Source organism: Pan troglodytes, chromosome 1 (genome assembly GCF_028858775.2).
Source record: "Pan troglodytes isolate AG18354 chromosome 1, NHGRI_mPanTro3-v2.0_pri, whole genome shotgun sequence".
Taxonomy (NCBI): Eukaryota; Metazoa; Chordata; class Mammalia; order Primates; family Hominidae; genus Pan; species Pan troglodytes.
Window position 1 is genome coordinate 106,527,612 of NC_072398.2, and position 19,238 is coordinate 106,546,849.

Consider the following 19,238-nt stretch of genomic DNA (forward strand, 5'->3'; position numbering starts at 1 on the left):
TCTTACACCTGTGGAAAAGCCTTCAGCTCTGTTTTAACTGAGAGCAGGTGGGGTGACTTCATGACTACCATTAAGAAAATATAACCTGTTGGGAAACTGTTTCTGCCTTGATGATGTTGTACAGACAAGAGATAAACAGTGAGGAATATGCTTAGATGTATTGGGAAAGACACGGGTCTGTGGCATTGTCACAAGGGTACACGAATACTGAGAGTGAATGCTGAAGGAATGATCCCCATTGGTGGTGACCCTCAGGTGAGACTAGGATGCCTGTGTTTCAGCAAAGCCTGGGCAATTGGAATGCAGGGCACCTAAGATTCCATGACACCCCCACCTTCTAATTCTGTTATGGCAACTGCAGACGGTTACCTGGCACGCTGGCCACGTTCTACCTCACTCTTATCAGAGTCTGAGCTACTGGCAGTGCTTTCAGCTCTGTGTTCAGGCACCTCGAACCTTGTTTTTGCGGTGAAGGATCCTAAAGTGTTGTGGGGAGTGATCACATTTTTCACAACAGTAAGTTAAGAATTTCAGTTACTGACATCCCTCAGTCCTGATTAAACCTATTTGATTTCACCAGTTTTTAACCCATCATGTGTTTGCCTTTCTTCTCCCCAGTCCCTGGCCCCACCTCTTCTGCCACAAACGTCAGCATGGTGGTATCAGCCGGCCCTTTGTCCAGCGAGTAGGCAGAGATGAACATTCTAGAAATCAACGAGAAATTGCGCGCCCAGCTGGCAGAGAAGAAACAGCAGTTCAGAAGCCTCCAAGAGAAATGTTTTGTAACTCAACTGGCCGGCTTCCTGGCCAACAGACAGAAGAAATACAGTAAGATCTATAGGCTCACCATCACGAAAGTGATGAATGATGTCCTGTCTTCTCTCTGAGACACTAAATGCTCTCTCCATCAAAAATAATTTCATCCTTCCTGTACTTCTAGGAAAACAGAAATGGGTATTTTAACATTTTGTTAAAGTTGGAAGACAGAGGTACCAAAGTATTTAGCAACTTTCCATGTTTGCAATCAGGTAGGGGTGGGACTAGAGTTAAACTGCCATTTATTGATTTCTGACACAGGCACAGAATGACCTGTTTTCTCCAGGAGGCTCAATCGTGTTTTCAAGAATCCTCTCTGTACCATATAAGATCCTGCAGACAAATAACATCTAGTCTGTTGTTCTAAATGTCTGAGACTAGTGAACTTTTATTCAGTTCAAGTTTCTGTTGAGGCCCAACAGGCAAAGCTCTGTTCTAGTGACTCTGAGGGAAACTTGGTGATAGTAGCCAGTACCTGCTCTGAGGGGCTTCAAGAGGAGTCTACTCCTAACAGAACCTGTGCTGTCTATAAGTGACAGCATCAAGAGCAGGGAGTAGGGGCCGTGCATGGTGGCTCACTCCTGTAATCCCAGCACTTTGGGAGGCTGAGGCGGGCAGATCATGAGGTCAGGAGTTTGAGACCAGCCTGGGCAACATGGAGAACCCCCATCTCCACTAAAAATACAAAAAGTAGATGGGCGTGGTGGCAGGTGACTGTAATCACCCCTGCTCAGGAGGCTGAGGCAGGAGAATCCTTTGAACCCAGGAGGCTGAGGTTGCAGTGAGCCAAGATTTTGCCATTGCACTCCAGCCTGGGCGACAGGGCAAGACTGGTAAAAATAATAATAATAATAATAATAATGATAAATAAAAATAAGAATAAAAAGCAGAGAGTAGCTTGGTGAGAGTGAAGTCCTGCTTCCTGGGGCACAGAGTCTTGTTGCTAAAGAGGAAGAAAGATCGCACCCGAGAATGCGTGGAGATAGCAGTGCAGTGTACAGAGCAGGGACCGTGGGCCTGTCTCCTGGGCTCCATCCAAGTTGCTTGTCTTGTCTGTCCCTCAGTTACCTCACCTGTTCAGAGGGTACTACAATAATACCTACCTCTGTAAATCGCTGCAGTGAATTACATGAGCTATTTCTTGTCAATCTCCTAGAACATTTATTGGCACAGAGTAAACACTATCTATTAGTTCTTCATTCTGCTGTTTCTAAGTTAACACAAATTTTATTAGCATTTGGGCATATTTCCTTCATGGCCTTATGGTGTTATGTGTCACTCTTTATGCTTCAGATATGATTCTTAAAATCATAACTGAAGATATGATTTAAAAATCAAAGATTTTAAAAATCTTTCGCATACTTGTCCTTGAAATTCCCAGTAAAAGGGAAACCATCAGTCCCATAGTCCTAGGGGCCTTCCCGACTGTACAAGAAATCACTACTCATGCCCCAGTGCAGTGTTTTAGAGGAGAGGCTACAAGGCTTGGGAAAGTGGCCCCGCATTCAGAGTCAGACCTCAGGGACTGTGAATTCTGACTCCACTTTGTTGTGGTTGAATCATCTTGTCAACTTCCTTGATGTGCCCTTGAGGTTCTCTTTCTTCATCTCTAAATTTTGGAGGATCAGATGCCAGGAAGTCAGGAGACTGAAGAGTAAAGATGTGGAAATCCCTGTCTAGACCCTGGTACTGGGGAGAGTTTTGTCCTTGGGATGGACCTGGCTCCTGCCCTGTAGGCAATGACCACAGCAGCATGTCCAGCCTTCCACTGAGGCAGGCGTGTCTGTCTTTTCTCAGAATATGAAGAGTGCGAAGACCTCATAAAATCTATGCTGAGGAATGAGCGACGACAGTTCAAGGAGGAGAAGCTTGCGGAGCAGCTCAAGCAAGCTGAGGAGCTCAGGTGAGGGGACCCCATGGGGGCAGGCAGGGGGGCAGGTGTGTAAATCTCTGAAGTACAACAGCTCGGTGGGGAGAAGTAAGAACGAAGCTGGGCCAGGGGAAGGGCAGGAATTGCCATGGCAGGCTCGCAACACGCAAGTATTTATCAAGCAGAGAAGAAGTATAATAAAAATGTATGGGTTGCAGTTGTTTCTCAGAGCCTTGTTTTCTCTTTTTCAAACAAGTAATTGTTGATGTGAAATTTACATAACACAAAATTCACCAAAGGAGTGTGAACCACACAGCAGCATTCAGTATACTCAAAATGGTGTGCCGTCACCACCCCACTTACCCTTAGTGAGAATCACCTCCTGACTGACTGTGGCTTCTCATTCTTTCACTCAATCAATGTTGCCTTCTCGACCCTGTCATTCTTTTCTTCTTTCGTCTTTTCGATTCGCCCCATCTGCATCTGGCCTCATTTCTGTACATGGCTTTGTATCTAGTGGCCGCAAGATGCACTATGTGTATTTTCACATGGAAATGTCCATGGCCAGAGTGAGGAACTGAAAGGATGTCTTTTTGAAACGGAATGAGGAAGACACCTACTTTTGTTTACAGAAGGGAAAGATGAATGGAACATCATCAAGGATCTTGCAGGAGCCCTCTCTGATACAGAGGGAGCCTGTAAACCATTTTCTATTCTTTCTCTTGGCCACAGACATTCCTTTCAACATGTGCTGACCTTCTGCTTGAAGGTCTCCTTGAGGACATTGTCTCAGAAGTCTCTGTTGCAATATTTGAACGGATCACTCAACCCTTTCTACTCTTAAATGTTCTCTACCGTCTCACCTTAGGCAATATAAAGTCCTGGTTCACTCTCAGGAACGAGAGCTGACCCAGTTAAAGGAGAAGTTACGGGAAGGGAGAGATGCCGCCCGCTCATTGAATGAGCATCTCCAGGCCCTCCTCACTCCGGATGAGCCGGACAAGTCCCAGGGGCAGGACCTCCAAGAACAGCTGGCTGAGGGGTGTAGACTGGCACAGCAACTTGTCCAAAAGCTCAGCCCAGGTAAGGTGGCCATAGGCCCTGATGACCCAAAACCCCAGGCTTATGAGAGGCTCCAGACCTCCATACTTTCACAATGACAGTTGTATCAATGGTGTTTTTTTCCACTAAGCTTATGTGGCCATGACATGACCATGACTTCTTGGGTAAGAACGGAGATGGGAAACCCATGGGGTTGGAGGTCACAGTATTGCAAGTGTCCCTCCTCCCTTGATGGAAGGTGGTCTTTGGAGTAAGAGGCAGCATCTGTCTAGTTTTAAAGGACAGGAAGGAGGCTGCGATGGGAGCAGGCTTGTTAGAGTGAAAAGAGCTCTGGACTAAGAATGAAGGTTCCCAGGCTGTCTTTTCGGCAATGTTCTTAGTAACTGTCAGAGAGTGAATGACTTGTCCTTCCTGAGTTTCTCTCTCTCCATGGCAGACAAATTGTCTCTTGCAAGGGTCTGAAGCATTCAAATGTGGGAACACTTACAACTGCTTTCCAAAATGAGATGAAGCCCCTCGCCGTGTGATGTTGGAGAAGGCACTTTATGTGGGGGCGTTTTGTGGTAGGAAGTGCTTCAGACTGGAGCACTCCCCATGGATAGAATGTCCCTGAATAACACAGCAGAAGCCACTTGGAGGCTTGAAATCTTCTGATGCATAGAGGACTGTGGGACAAGTTTGTCTGCTTCTAAGAGAAAGAATTAGGTTTGAAATGCGAACTGTGACAGGACACCAAGCCCGTGCCTGGGAATCAGATCTGGCAGGATTGGGGAGACAGCTGCCAACGTCCAGAGAGAGGCTGCACAAGCCTCCAGTGATATGGGAAGCAAAAGGTCTTTTCAATATTTGACCACATCTTGATGGTGGCCCTCCACATCAGAAATGCATTGCCTGATGGATCAGGAAACCATGCCAGGGCATTCTGTTAAAGATGAAACATGAGAGTTTTCAGTTGAATGGTGACCCATGCCTAGATGTTCATGTCTCTGTTGCACATTGGGCTGACTGTGCTTGCAGACTGTGAAGTGGGAAATATCTGAATGAACACTTCTGTATTTACAGAAAATGACAACGATGACGATGAAGATGTTCAAGTTGAGGTGGTTGAGAAAGTGCAGAAATCGTCTGCCCCCAGGTGACACTGAATACTCAGGAACAATTAATGGATGGTAACATATGAGGAATATTTAGGAGGCACACCCTCTCTGGCATCTATGATGCGCCAAAAACCCGCATTCGCTTGGCCACAGTATGTGAAATATAACCCAGCTTAGACACAGGGTGCGGCAGCTGTCATGTTTCTCTATGTGTGCCGAGTGTCATGTCTGCACCGTACAGGGATAGCTGAGTCTTCATCCTCCTCAGCTCCTATCTGTCCAGTGCAATGAACAGCAGCTGCTCTCTTCCTCTCTGTTTCCCATGGCAGCCATGCTGTGTTGCAGAGAGAACAGGATTGCATGTTCCCTCTTTAAGGGAACCTCCATTTTGCTTTCTGGGACCACTCTCTTAATGCCGCCTGTCAAAACCAGCTAGGACTCCCTGGGGTCCAATCCCTCTGTGTTTAATCTTCTGTCATCTCTGTCCCACCTGGCTCATCAGGGATATGCAGAAGGCTGAAGAAGAGGAAGTCCCTGAGGACTCACTGGAGGAATGTGCCATCACTTGTTCAAATAGCCATGGCCCTTATGACTCCAACCAGCCACATAGGAAAACCAAATTCACATTTGAGGAAGACAAAGTCGACTCAACTCTCATTGGCTCATCCTCTCATGTTGAATGGGAGGATGCTGTACACATTATTCCAGGTAGCCTCTGTTTTCCTTGTGTCTCATACCTCTCTCTAGGCTGAGGAAGATAAACTCTGAAGACAGGCTCTATAAACACAAATTCATTTGAATAAAAAACTATGATGGGTTTCTAAACAGATATCAGGGAGTTTTTTTGTCCTTCTCAGCTAATATCATGCCTTTGTCTGCCGGTCCCCAGTATCAAGTTACTCAACCCCAGGCAAGTGTGACAATCTCATAGTCACCTGAGTGCAGGAGGTGCACAGGCAGTATCTGTCAGGCCTCCTAGCTTCGATTCAGTATCTCTTGTCATCTGTGATTAAGTCATCTGTCCCTGAACAATGTCCATGGAGTTTCTATGCCTGTTTAAGGAAGCTGGCAGCCTTGCCTTTGTATTTGGAAATATTGTTCCCCAGGCTTCACTGCTCTCAGCTTTCATCTGGATCTCCTTTAAGTCAGCTTGCTTAGCTGCACAGTCACCCTGAAATCAGGACGGAAACTTCTTCTTTACTTTGCTGATATATTTCCATAAAGCAAGGCTGGACCCTGGTTTTCCACCCTGTCAATGCAATGGCTGATCCAATGTTTCTTTGTAGCATCGTGGATTTTTGTTTTTGTTTTTTTTTTTTGCGATGGAGTCTTGCTCTGTCACCCAGGCTGGAGTGCAGTGGCACCATCTTGGCTTGGTGCAACCTCTGCCTCCCAGATTCAAGTGATTCTCCTGCCTCAGCCTCCTGAGTTGCTGGGACCACAGGTGCACAACATCACATCTGGCTAATTTTTGTATTTTTAGTAGAGACAGGGTTTCCCCATATTGGCCAGGGTAGTCCTGAACTCATGACCTCAAATGATTCACCTGTCTTGGCCTCCCAAATCACAGATTCTTTTTAAAGCAAGAGTTGTTCAAATTTATCTATCAGTCGTGTTTCATGTATAGATGCCTCTAAACATTTAATGTCCATGTTACCTGGTGATATAAGTCCGTATTGCAGCAACACTCTTAGAAAATTGTTTGACCAATTTTTGGAGATTTTTTGGGGGAAAAATTTTTGTTTAACTTTGACTCAGGCAGGGAATATGGCATTATGGTCTACACATAGAGGGAGATTTTGGCCTGTGGGTCTGGAAAGCAGGGTCATCTAATTCTCACCAAAGTTAATCTAGGACACCCTAGAATATTCCTGTCAGAATCCTTATTCTTGCACTGAGAATAGTTATGTCCTTGTGCTATGACTGGACAGTGATTTGTTCATATGTGAAGTATGAATTGCTTAATGTGACCTGCTTCTCTGAATTTATTTACAGAAAATGAAAGTGATGATGAGGAAGAGGAAGAAAAAGGGCCAGTGTCTCCCAGGTAATGTTGTGGAATTGTTGGCTGTTAATTCAGTAGTGACATCTGGAGATTGTAGATTTAGGGAAAATGAGGAAGTGATGAATAGAACTATTGCTTCCATTCACCCAGCTACAAATTGTGCTGATTTACAATGTTGTATGTTATTTGTGGCACTTGTATTGGTTTTAATTTCATAGTCCTCTCAAGATAGGAACTTGCCATCAGATGAGCCAGGTGAACTAGCCAAACAGGGTTTTCTTGTTGATCTTTTCAAAAAACCAGCCCTGGATTCATTGATTTTTTGAAGGGTTTTTTGTGTCTCTATCTCCTTTAGTTCTGCTCTGATCTTAGTTACTTCTTGTCTTCTGCTAGCTTTTGAATTTGTTTGCTTTGCTTCTCTAGTTATTTTAATTGTGATGTTAGGGTGTCAATTTTAGATCTTTTCTGCTTTCTCTTGTGGGCATTTAGTGCTATAATTTTCCCTCTACACATTGCTTTAAATGTGTCCCAGAGATTCTGGTATGTTGTGTCTTTGTTCTCATTGGTTTCAAAGAACATCTTTATTTCTGCCTTCATTTTGTTATTTTCCCAGTAGTCATTCAGGAGCAGGTTGTTCAGTTTCCATGTAGTTGTGCGGTTTTGAGTGAGTTTCTTAATCCTGAGTTCTAATTTGATTGCACTGTGGTCTGACAGTTTGTTGTGATTTCCATTCTTTTACATTTGCTGACGAGTGCTTTACCTCCAACTATGTGGTCAATTTTGGAATAAGTGTGATGTGGTGCTGAGAAGAATGTATATTATGTTGATTTGGGGTGGAGAGTTCTGTAGATGTCTTTTAGGTCTGCTTGGTGGAGAGCTGAGTTCAAGTCCTGGATATCCTTGTTAAGCTTCTGTCTCATTGATCTGTCTAATATTGACAGTGGGGTGTTAAAGTCTCCCATGATGATTGTGTGGAGTCTAAATCTCTTTGTAGGTCTCTCAGGACTTGCTTTATGAATCTGGGTGCTCCTGCATAGGGTGCATATATATTTAGGATAGTTAACTCTTCTTGTTGAATTGATCCCTTTACCATTATGTAGTGGCCTTCTTTGTCTCTTTTGATCTTTGTTGGTTTAAAGTCTGTTTTATCAGAGACTAGGATTGCAACCCCTGCCTCTTTTTGTTTTCCACTTGCTTGGTAGATCTTCTCCATCCCTTTATTTTGAGCCTATGTGTGTCTCTGCATGTGAGATGGGTTTCCTGAGTACAGCACACTGATGGGTCTTGACTCTTTATCCAATTTGCCATTCTGTGTTTTTTTAACTGGGGCATTTAGCCCATTTACATTTAAGGTTAATATTATTATGTGTGAATTTGATCCTGTCGTTATGATGTTAGCTGGTTATTTCGCCCGTTAGTTGCAGTTTCTTCCTAGCGTCAATGGTCTTTACAGTTTGGCATGTTTTTGCAGTGGCTGGTACCGGTTGTTCCTTTCCATGTTTAGTGCTTCCTTTAGGAGCTCTTGTAAGGCAGGCCTGGTGGTGACAAAATCTCTCAGCATTTGCTTCTCTGTAAAGGATTTATTTTTCCTTCACTTATGAAGCTTTGTTTGGCTGAATATGAAATTCTGGGTTGAAAATTCTTTTCTTTAAGAATGTTGAAGATGCTGGAGAGGATGTGGAGAAATAGGAACACTTTTACACTGTTGGTGGGACTGTAAACTAGTTCAACGATTGTGGAAGGCAGTGTGGCAATTCCTCAGGGATCTAGAACTAGAAATACCATTTGACCCAGCCATCCCATTACTGGGTGTATACCCAAAGGATTATAAATCATGCTGCTGTAAAGACACATGCACACATATGTTTATTGTGGCACTATTCACAATAGCAAAGACTTGGAACCAAGCCAAATATCCAGCAATGAGAGACTGGATTAAGAAAATGTGGCACATATACACCATGGAATACTATGCAGCTATAAAAAATGATGAGTTCATGTCCTTTGTAGGGGCATGGATGAAGCTGGAAACCATCATTCTCAGCAAACTATTGCAAGGACAAAAAACCAAATACCGCATGTTCTTACTCACAGGTGGGAATTGAACAATGAGAACACATGGACACAGAAAGGGGAACATCACACACTGGGGCCTGTTGTAGGGTGGGGGGAGGGAGGAGGGGTAGCATTAGGAGATATACCTAATGTTAAATGATGAGTTAATGGGTGAAGCACACCAATGTGGACATGTATACATATGTAACTAACCTGCACGTTGTGCACATGTACCCTAAGACTTAAAGTATTAAAAAATATATATATATACATACACACAAAAAATAATAAAGGAAAACTATACATATGGAAAAAAAAAGAATGTTGAATATTGCTCCCACTCTCTTCTGGCTTGTAGGGTTTGTGCCAAGAGATCTGCTGCTAGTCTGATGGGCTTCCCTTTGTGGGTAATCCGACCTTTCTCTCTGGCTGCCCTTAGCATTTTTTCCTTCATTTCAACCTTGGTGAATCTGACAATTACGTGTTTTGGGGTTGCTCTTCTCGAGGAGTATCTTTATGGTGTTCTCTGTGTTTCCTGAATTTGAATGTTGGCCTTCCTTGCTAGGTTGGGGAAGTCCTCCTGGATAATATCCTGAAGAATGTTTCCCAGCTTGGTTCCATTCTCCCCGTCACTTTCAGTACACCAATCAAACGTAGATTTGGTCTTTCCACATAGTCCCATATTTATTGGAGGCTTGTTCATTTCTTTTTACTCTTTTTTCTCTAAACTTCTCTTCTCGCTTCATTTCACTAATTTGATCTTGAATCACTGATACCGTTTCTTGCACTTGATCGAATTGGCTACTGAAGCTTGTGCATGCATCACGTAGTTCTCGCGCCATGGTTTTCCGCTCCATCAGGTCATTTAAGGTCTTCTCTACCCTGTTCATTCTGGTTAGCCATTCGTCTAATCTTTTTTCAAGGTTTTTAGCTTCCTTGCGATGAGTTCGCACATCCTCCTTTAGCTCAGAGAAGTTTGTTATTACCGACTTTCTGAAGCCTACTTCTGTCAGCTCATCAAAGTCATTCTCCATCCTGCTTTGTTCCGTTGCTGGCGAGGAGCTGCGATCCTTTGGAGGAGAAGGGATGTCAGGTTTTTGGAATTTTCAGCTTTTGTGCTCTGGTTTCTCCCCACCTTTGTGGTTTTATCTACCCTTGGTCTTTGATGATGGCGACCTACAGATGGGGTTTTGGGGTGGATGTCTTTTTTGTTGATGTTGATGCTATTCCTTTCTGTGTGTTAGTTTTCCTTCTAACAGTCAGGTCCCTCAGCTTCAGGTCTTTTGGAGTTTGCTGGAAGTCCACTCCAGACCCTCAAACAGGGATTTCTTGGTGTTGCCTATTCTCTCCCATGTGTTTAAATCCAGGGAGAGGTGTATATATGCTTTCTTCCTATTTGTTGGTAGTATGTTGGCTAGTATTTTTGCAAGACAAGAAATTGAAAAAGTAAATATATTATATCAAAATATTGGGAAAATGGGGCCCTTAATACACAAGATCTGTGTCTGCACTGCGTCAAGAACTCTCTTCACTTGAATGCTGCATGTAAAATTCAACCCAATTTATGCAAAGTAGTTGAAGCCCTGTGTCAGTTCTCTGTGCTGCAAGTCATGATGGTAGTTTACAGGGAGAGTCTGGGTGCCCTGAGTTGGCTCATCCGTGGCAAATGTACTGAGCACATGCTGCCCATTTTTGCTCTGTCCCCAGAGCAGGCACCCTCCACCCTGTATTTAGAAGGATAGTTTTATTTCTCTTGAAGGAAAAATGCCTTTGGTTTCTGTGACCACTCCATTCTGTCTCCCATCAGATCATCTGGGAGGCTTTGTTGTCTAATGTCTGTTGGTTAAATCTTCTATCATCCCTGTCCTGCCTGGCTCATCAGGAATCTGCAGGAGTCTGAAGAGGAGGAAGTCCCCCAAGAGTCCTGGGATGAAGGTTATTCGACTCTCTCAATTCCTCCCGAAATGTTGGCCTCGTACCAGTCTTACAGCAGCACATTTCACTCATTAGAGGAACAGCAAGTCTGCATGGCTGTTGACATAGGCAGTGAGTACTCCATTGTGAAGGTGATAAAGCTCCAGTTCATGGCCCAGGTAGACCCCATAATCTTTGGGCCTTGTGCCCCTTGTTGGGCTGAGAGTTGCCATCACCGTGGGCTGAACCTATATATCAATGTAGATTTCAATCACTCTGGAGTCGAGTCTGAAGCACAGGCATGGGGTGGGTCAGTGAGCTTTGCTCTCTTCCTAGTCTCAGGCCATGCCCGTGCCAACCTGGACTGACTGTCACGACATTGAACTCAAGGCAGGTGTGGCAAACTCACACCAAACTATGCAGCACATGCCCAGGAGTTGTCTGTCAGATCAGCTCATCTGAATTAAATGTCTCTTGCCAGCTACAAAATTCCTTATGAGTTTTGTTCCCAAAGCATGTCTGTGTGGTTCTTTACCTGCCCAAGGCCAGTGTCACCCTTGTCTACCTCTCAGTGAAAGATGTGACCCAGGTTTCACTGAATTTATTCCCATTTTCTGTGTCTTCTAAGTTCGCTTGTTTTAGCTCATCTGTCCGTCATGTTCCTGGTATGTTTTCTAGATAAATGGCTGACTTTTCACCCACAAAAGCCATAATAGCTGATGCTTCTGTGTAGAACCAAGTTTCATTTTGACTCAAGAGCTGGTACATTGCACCCCTTCATCAAATCTCTGTGTCCACAATCTCATAAACTATCACATTCTGGGTATTTAATGAGAGAAAGCTTAATATTGAAGTATCTCTCCTATGAGGTGTTAGAACTATTTGCCTACAATTTATTGGGGAAAAAATTGCTCATTTGTGTACATAAACCTAGGACAGAGCACATTGGGAAGATAACATTCCAAAACAGGGGAACTTTGCCCAAGGCTCATGAAAGAACCCAAGCCAGTTTTCTCAAGACTTGACCTCAGGACTACTGGAATATTTTTCTCAAAGTCTCCTGTTCTCACACTGACAAGACTGATGTCCCTGTGTTAGGATTGGACAGAGGAATGTTTCTGTGTGCAAGGAAGAACTGCTTAATGTAAGAGGGCCCATCTGAATTTATTTGCAGGACATCGGTGGGATCAAGTGAAAAAGGAGGACCAAGAGGCAACAGGTCCCAGGTGAGTCTGAGAAATTGTGGACAGTTAATTTGATGTTGACACCTGGAGATGCCAAGTCCAGGGAAAACAGTACATGCTGAAAATAATGATTTTGTCTTGTCAGACAAGTCTGAATTATGCCTACTACATTGCTTTTTGGTTCTCATTAGAGTAAATGTTTAGGTTTCCATTTCTTCCTACTCTTATCATTTACTAACCTAGTGAAGGTTGACCATACCTCAAAAGCTGTATTCTCATGGTAACTGCAGGGAAACTTGAGCACATTTTATGCAAAATTATTGAGGACATGCTTTTCATGATCACTGTTCACTGTGTGTCCTGAGAGCACAAATACAGAGTGTCCTTTGACTCCCTCATCAGTGTGTCACCTGACGAATTCACTGAGATCACTCTGTGTGTGTGTGTGTGTGTGTGTGTGTGTCTTTCTCTTTCATCCTTTTCTACCTGGCCCTAGTCTATCCCAACATAAAGGCAATAATTTGTTACCTCATTAATGGATCTGTCCTTTTTCTTTTCAAACTCTTCCTTACGTTAGCCATGAAATCTAGCTGGGGCTGTGTGGTTTCTGATTCCCCCTGGCTTATTCTTTACTTTTTCCCACTTTTCCAGGCTCAGCAGGGAGCTGCTGGAGGTAGTAGAGCCTGAAGTCTTGCAGGACTCACTGGATAGATGTTATTCAACTCCTTCCAGTTGTCTTGAACAGCCTGACTCCTGCCAGGCCTATGGAAGTTCCTTTTATGCATTGGAGGAAAAACATGTTGGCTTTTCTCTTGACGTGGGAGGTGAGTACCTTTCTATGAAGGTGATAAGGATCCACTGAGTCTTCCATATAAAGATCATATTCCTGCTCCAAGTGGCCATTACTGAGCTGAGAGATGTCATTGCTGCAGTGAGGACCTATAGGCACATGTAGGTTGAATGAAACTCTAGTTCTACCTGGAAGCCCAGACAAGGGATGGGTCAGTGAGCAAGACTCTCTTCCTAGTCTCAGGCCATACCTGTGGCGCCCTGATCCTATTCTCATGACATTGGACCTGGGCAGATGTGACAAATTCACACAACTCTGATTTTGTCTCAATTTTGTAGATCTTGTAGATTTCATCCTTCACTCTAATTTCAGCGTCTAAAATCCTCGCTACCATGAACAATCTGAGTATTTGATGAGACAGGGCTGAATAGTGCAGTTTTTCTCCTAGCAACCATTTAGGGGCATTTGCTTTAAATCGATTGGAAAAATATGGCATAACCATTTGCACAAACTTGGGACAAATGATATTGGGATAACGATCTACCAGAATAGGGAATTTTACCCACAGTTTCTGGGACAAAAACCAAGGAATCTCTATCGTGATCAGCCTTCAGGCCTCCTGAAGAATATCTCTCACAGTGTCCTATTCTCATGCTGAGGAGCCTGAAGTCCCTGTGTGAGGATTAGACAGTGGATTGTTATGTGTGTAGGAGAACCAGCTTAATATGTCTGTCCATGTCTGAACTTATTGCAGGAATTGAAAAGTACCAAGAAGTGGAAGAAGACCAAGACCCATCATGCCCCAGGTAACTTTGAGCAATTATGGATGCTTCATTCTGTGTTGAGACCTGGAGATGCCACGTCCAGGGAAAACAAGAGTGTGTTCAATTTCATGTTTTCAACGAAGGTTGAATTACTCCTACTGACATTGCTGTTGGTTTTCATTGCAGTAGATGTTTAGGTTTCCATTTCTTCCTCCCCTTATCATTTACTAACTTACTGTAGGTTGACCATACCTCAAAGGCTGTATGGCAACTGCATGGAATCTTGAGCAAGTTTATGGAAAATTATTGAGCCCACTCTTTTCATGATCACTGTTCGCTGTGTGTCCCGAGGGCACTAACTCAGAGTGTCCTTTGACCCCTTCATTAGTGTGTCACCCGGCCAATTCGCTGAGCTCACTTTCTCCTCTCTCTCTCTCTCCCTCTCCCTGTCTTTCTCTTTCATTCTTTTCTACCTGGCTCTGGTCTATCCCAACATAAAGGCAATAATTCATTACCTCATTAATGGATCTGTCCTTTTTCTTTTTAAACAGTTCCTTATGTTAGCCATGAAATCTAGCTGGGGCTGTGTGGTTTCTGATTCCCCCCTGGCTTATTCTTTACTTTTTCCTACTTTTCCAGGCTCAGCAGGGAGCTGCTGGATGAGAAAGGGCCTGAAGTCTTGCAGGACTCACTGGATAGATGTTATTCGACTCCTTCAGGTTATCTTGAATTGCCTGACTTAGGCCAGCCCTACAGCAGTGCTGTTTACTCATTGGAGGAACAGTACCTTGGCTTGGCTCTTGACGTGGACAGTGAGTACCTTACTATGAAGGTGATAAGCCTCCACCTGGTCTTCCAGATAGGGGTGATATTCCTGTTCCAAGTGGCCCTTACTGACCCGAGAGATGTCATTGCCGCAGGCAGGACCTATGGGCGCATATAGGTTGTAATGAAACTGTAGTCTCAGTTGGAAGCCTAGACATGAAATGGGTCAGTGAGCAAGGCTCTATTCCTAGTCTCCAGCCATGCCTGTGGCAACCTGAGCCCGCTCTCAGCACATTGGACCCAGGCAGATGTAAAAAATTCACAGAACTATGATTTGGACTCAAGCGTTTGTAGATTTGCTCCTTCATTCTAATTTCAGTGTCTAAAATTCTTGCATCCATGAACGAACTGGGCATTTGATGAGACAGGGCTGAATACTGCAGTTTTCCTCCTAGAAATCATCTGGGGCATTTTCTTTGAACTGATGGGAACAGTAAGGCATAACTGTTTGCACAAACTTGGGATAAATGATTTTGGGATAACGATCTACCAGAATGGGGATATTTCACCCTTGGTTCTGAGATGCAAACCAAAGAATATCATGACCAGCTTTCAGGCCTCCTGAAGTATATCTCTCACATTGTCCTGTTCTCATGCTGAGGAGCCTGAGATCCCTGTGTGGGGGTTAGACAGTGGACTGTTATGGGTGTAGGTGAATTGGCTTATTTTGTCTGTCCCTGTCTGAATGTATTGCAGGAATTAAAAAGGACCAAGAAGAGGAAGAAGACCAAGGCCCACCATGCCCCAGGTAACCGAGCAATTGTGAACAGCTACTTCTGTGTTGACATCTGGAGACTCCTGGTTCAGGGAAAACAGAGCGGGCTGACATTATCAATTACATCTTTTCAACCAAGCCTGAATTATTCCTACTAACATTGCTGTTGGTTTTCATTGCAGTAGATATTTAGGTTTCCATTTCTTCCTCCCCTTATCATTTACTAAGCTACTGTAGGTGGACCAGACTTCAGAAACTGTCTTCTCATGGCGACTGCATGGAAACTTGAGCACATTTTATGGAAAATTATTGAGCGCAGTCTTTTCATGATCACTGTATGCTGTGTGTCCTGAGGGCACTAACTCAGAGTGTCCTGTTACTCCCTCATCAGTGTGTCACCTGGACAATTCACTGAGCTCGTTCTCTCTCTGTGTGTGTGTGTGTGTCTGTGTGTGTGTGTGTGTCTATCTGTCTTTCTCTTTCATTCTTTTCCATTTGGCCCTGTTCTGTCCCAACATGAAGGCAATAATTTGTTACCTCATTAATGGATCTATCCTTTTACTTTTTTAACCACTTCCTTACGCTACCCATGAAACCTAGTTGGGGCTCTGTTGTGTCTGATTTCCCCTGGCTTATTCTTCACTTTTTCCTCCTTTTCCAGGCTCAGCAGGGAGCTGCTGGAGGTAGTAGAGCCTGAAGTCTTGCAGGACTCACTGGATAGATGTTATTCAACTCCTTCCAGTTGTCTTGAACAGCCTGACTCCTGCCAGGCCTATGGAAGTTCATTTTATGCATTGGAGGAAAAACATGTTGGCTTTTCTCTTGACGTGGAAGGTGAGTACCTTTCTATGAAGGTGATAAGGATCCACTGAGTCTTCCATATAAAGATCATATTCCTGCTCCAAGTGGCCATTACTGAGCTGAGAGATGTCATTGCTGCAGTGAGGACCTATAGGCACATGTAGGTTGAATGAAACTCTAGTTCTACCTGGAAGCCCAGACATGGGATGGGTCAGTGAACATGGCTCTCTTCCTAGTTTCAGGCCATACCTGTGGCACTCTGATTCTACTCTCATGACATCGGACCTGGGCAGATGTGACAAATTCAGAGAACTATGATTTTGACTCAAGGGTTTGTAGATTTCCTTTTTCACTCTAATTTCAGTGTCTAAAGTCCTCACAACCATGAACAATCTGAGTATTTGATGAGACAGGGCTAAATATTGCAGTTTTTCTCCTAGAAATCATTTGAGGGTATTTGCTTTAAATTGATTGGAAAAATATGGCATAACTGTTTGCACAAACTTGGGACAAATGATATTGGGATAACGATCTACTAGAATAGGGACATTTTACCCACAGTTTCTGGGAGAAAAACTGAGGAATTTCTATCATGACCAGCCTTCAGGCCTCCTGAAATATATCTCTCACAGTGTCCTATTCTTATGCTGAGGAGCCTGAGGTCCCTGTGTGAGGATTAGACAGTGGATTGTTATATGTGTAGGGGAATCAGCTTAATGTGTCTGTCCATGTCTGAATGTATTGCAGAAATTGAAAAGAAGGGGAAGGGGAAGAAAAGAAGGGGAAGAAGATCCAAACCCACCATGCCCCAGGTAACTTTCAGCAATTGTGGATGCTTAATTCTGTGTTAACACCTGGAGGCAACAGATTCAGGGAAACCAGAGTGTGTTTGATGTCACGTTTTCAACGAAGGCTGAATTACTCCTACTGTCATTGCTGTTGGTTTTCATTGCAGTAGATGTTGAGGTTTCCATTTCTTCCTCCCCTTATCATTTCCTAACGTACCATAGGTTGACCATACTTCAAAAGCTGTACTCTCATGGCCACTGCATCGAATTTTGAGCATATTTTATGGAAAACTATTGAGCTCACTCTTTTCATGATCACCGTTTGCTGTGTGTCATGAGGGCACTAACTCAGAGTGTCCTTTTACTCCCTTACCAGTATGCCACCTGGCCAATTCACTAGCTCACTTTCTCTCTGTCTCTGTCTCTGTCTCTCTCTCTCTGTCTTTCTCTTTCATTGTTTTCTACCTGGCCCTGTTCTATCCCAACATAAAGGCAATAAATTTTTTTTTTTACCTCATTAATGGATCTATCCTTTTTCTTTTCTAACCACTTCCTTATGTTACTTCTGAAATCTAGTGGGGCTCTGTGGTGTCTGATTTTCCCTGGCTGCTTCTTTAGTTTTGTCTCCTTTTCAAGGCTCAATGGCGTGCTGATGGAAGTGGAAGAGCCTGAAGTCTTACAGGACTCACTGGATAGATGTTATTCGACTCCGTCAATGTACTTTGAACTACCTGACTCATTCCAGCACTACAGAAGTGTGTTTTACTCATTTGACGAAGAGCACATCAGCTTCGCCCTTTACGTGGACAATAGGTTTTTTACTTTGACGGTGACAAGTCTCCACCTGGTGTTCCAGATGGAAGTCATATTCCCACAATAAGCAGCCCTTACTAAGCCCAGAGATGTCATTCCTGCAGGCAGGACCTATAGGCACGTGAAGATTTGAATGAAAGTACAGTTCCATTTGGAAGCCCAGACATAGGATGGGTCAGTGGGCATGGCTCTATTCCTATTCTCAGAGCATGCCAGTGGCAACCTGTGCTCAGTCTGAAGACAGTGGACCCACGTTAGGTGTGACACGTTCACATAACTCTGCAGCACATGCCGGGAGTGATCAGTCAGACATTTTAATTTGAACCACGTATCTCTGGGTAGCTACAAAATTTCTCAGGGATTTCATTTTGCAGGCATGTCTCTGAGCTTCTATACCTGCTCAAGGTCAGTGTCATCTTTGTGTTTAGCTCATCCAAAGGTGTTACCCTGGTTTCAATGAACCTAACCTCATTCTTTGTGTCTTCAGTGTTGGCTTGTTTTAGCTGATCCATCTGTAACACAGGAGGGATCCTTGGCTGAGGATTGTATTTCAGAACCACCAACTGCTCTTGACAATTGTTAACCCGCTAGGCTCCTTTGGTTAGAGAAGCCACAGTCCTTCAGCCTCCAATTGGTGTCAGTACTTAGGAAGACCACAGCTAGATGGACAAACAGCATTGGGAGGCCTTAGCCCTGCTCCTCTCAATTCCATCCTGTAGAGAACAGGAGTCAGGAGCCGCTGGCAGGAGACAGCATGTCACCCAGGACTCTGCCGGTGCAGAATATGAACAATGCCATGTTCTTGCAGAAAACGCTTAGCCTGAGTTTCATAGGAGGTAATCACCAGACAACTGCAGAATGTAGAACACTCAGCAGGACAACTGACCTGTCTCCTTCACATAGTCCATATCACCACAAATCACACAACAAAAAGGAGAAGAGATATTTTGAGTTCAAAAAAAGTAAAAAGATAATGTAGCTGCATTTCTTTAGTTATTTTGAACCCCAAATATTTCCTCATCTTTTTGTTGTTGTCATGGATGGTGGTGACATGGACTTGTTTATAGAGGACAGGTCAGCTGTCTGGCTCAATGATCTACATTCTGAAGTTGTCTGAAAATGTCTTCATGATTAAATTCAGCCTAAACGTTTTGCCGGGAACACTGCAGAGACAATGCTGTGAGTTCCCAACCTCAGCCCATCTGCGGGCAGAGAAGGTCTAGTTTGTCCAGCACCATTATGATATCAGGACTGGTTACTTGGTTAAGGAGGGGTCTAGGAGATCTGTCCCTTTTAGAGACACCTTACTTATAATGAAGTACTTGGGAAAGCGGTTTTCAAGAGTATAAATATCCTGTATTCTAATGATCATCCTCTAAACATTTTATCATTTATTAATCCTCCCTGTGTCTATTATGATATTCATATCTCTACGCTGGAAATTTTGGGTCTCAATTTTTACTGTGCCTTTGTTTTTACTAGTGTCTGCTGTTGCAAAAAGAAGAAAACATTCTCTGAGTTTTAATTTTTGTCCAAAGCTAATTTTAATCTATACAATTAAAACCTTTTGCCTATCACTCTGGACTTTTGGATTATTTTTTACATTCAGTGTTATAATATTTGATTATGCTGATTGGTTTTGGTGGGTACTGATGCGAATTAATAAAAACATTTCATTTCCATGTTTATTTTCTAATCTCTTCCACATTGTAGGCTATGTTTACCACACGTAGCAGAAT

At 43.6% G+C, this 19,238-nt stretch overlaps 1 pseudogene; it reads left to right on the plus strand.

Annotated features, from left to right (window-relative positions):
• Positions 1–361: 361 nt before the first annotated feature.
• Positions 362–19,076, plus strand: LOC129137480 (neuroblastoma breakpoint family member 15-like; annotated as a pseudogene).
• The last annotated feature ends 162 nt before the right edge of the window (positions 19,077–19,238 follow it).